General features: G+C 42.5%; 1 non-coding gene across 1 annotated transcript; it reads left to right on the top strand.

The window, feature by feature from the left end:
* Nucleotides 1-411: 411 nt before the first annotated feature.
* On the top strand, nucleotides 412-484 carry TRNAT-UGU (transfer RNA threonine (anticodon UGU)). Its single transcript has one exon. It is a non-coding gene; the product is annotated as a tRNA-Thr (tRNA).
* Nucleotides 485-1,400: the final 916 nt, after the last annotated feature.

Raw genomic sequence — 1,400 nt, 5'->3', positions numbered from 1 at the left:
GTAGGACTTGAGTGTCCTGTGGAAGGATAGTAGTGGGTGTATCGTAAATAGCTTAATGCGTGCATTTGTCCCCGTGACCATGTGCAAATCCCCGAGCACCTTTACCAACACGCCACGTGTGAAGTTCTTTTTACGTCTCTGGGAAGAGTGTTGTTTTTAAACACACTACAGAAACTAGCCCCAACCCTCTGCCTGCGAAGAGCATGATGGGAAGGAGGAATATTCCATGCAGCCAAGCGCAAGTTCACTGAGATGGGGGTGACGGTAACAGCAGAACTCGGCCGCTGAGCATGGATATGTGGATCAAATTCTGAAGCAAACTAAAATGAAAACAAAAAATAAACATGCATGAATGAACGATGGTCGTGAGCAATTATAAAAGGATTCATCTTTCTGAGTGAGATATGGGACGGCTCCATAGCTCAGGGGTTAGAGCACTGGTCTTGTAAACCAGGGGTCGCGAGTTCAAATCTCGCTGGGGCCTCACTGTTTTATGTTTTAAATGAAGAGGGTGTTTAAGAAGTGTCTGTAAATGAATCATTATGTTTTTCCAGGCATATTCGACATGACTCTATGAAATAGCCACATTCAAAGAGTAATTGTACCTATATTTCAGATTTTTTGCTTACAAGCTGTCATTCACTTCTATGCATGTATGTGTGATGTGCAACCATTTTACTAAATGGACAACCCTTCCTGAATTATTTATTTTTCCTCTCAAACTATAATGTTAAAATCCTAAAAATATATATACATCGGTTGCTTCACACTTGCTTCTCTTAAATATTAAGGGTTGTTGATCCATAAGCCATTTAGTCTGCCACTGTGCCATGGCATGCCTGTCTCTCTTGCATGAAGCGAGCACTACGGTTGACTGCCAGTTTTCAGCTATTCCTCCAAGGTAAGTCAATAAGAAACATACATTGGCAATGCCAACAGTTTTGGCTTTTGTGTAGACATGGGAAATGCATTTGCATACATGCCAACCCTCCCGATTTAGGCGGGAGACTCCCGATTTTTCAGTTAAAAATAATGCTATTTTTAACTGTCTCCTGCCTAGAATCATTATAACCCCTATGCAGTCTTATGGGAAAACTGCATTCTCCCGATTTGTGTTGTGAAATCTCCCTCTCAGGGGCTCCTCAATGTTGGCATGTCTGCATTTGCCAGGCACTGGCCAATGATGGTAAGTCTTGACCCGCTTAACTTGGTGCACTCCTGTTGATGTCCCCCATAATGCCATGTTGTATGTCATTGTGAATCCCTTCTCTTATTATATGCATGTGCTCATGGGCTATGCAGCGAGAACGTGCCGAGTTAAACTAGTAACGACTTCCCACATCCACTGAATTTCAAGGGTTTTGTAGCATTAAATCTGCACAACTTAACTGCACCGTAAC

The sequence above is a fragment of the Ambystoma mexicanum genome, chromosome 12 (genome assembly GCF_040938575.1).
Source record: "Ambystoma mexicanum isolate Mex_15411 chromosome 12, UKY_AmexF1_1, whole genome shotgun sequence".
NCBI classification, from domain to species: domain Eukaryota; kingdom Metazoa; phylum Chordata; class Amphibia; order Caudata; family Ambystomatidae; genus Ambystoma; species Ambystoma mexicanum.
The sequence above is the reverse complement of the archived record's forward strand: the minus strand, read 5'-3'. Positions and strand labels throughout refer to the sequence as shown.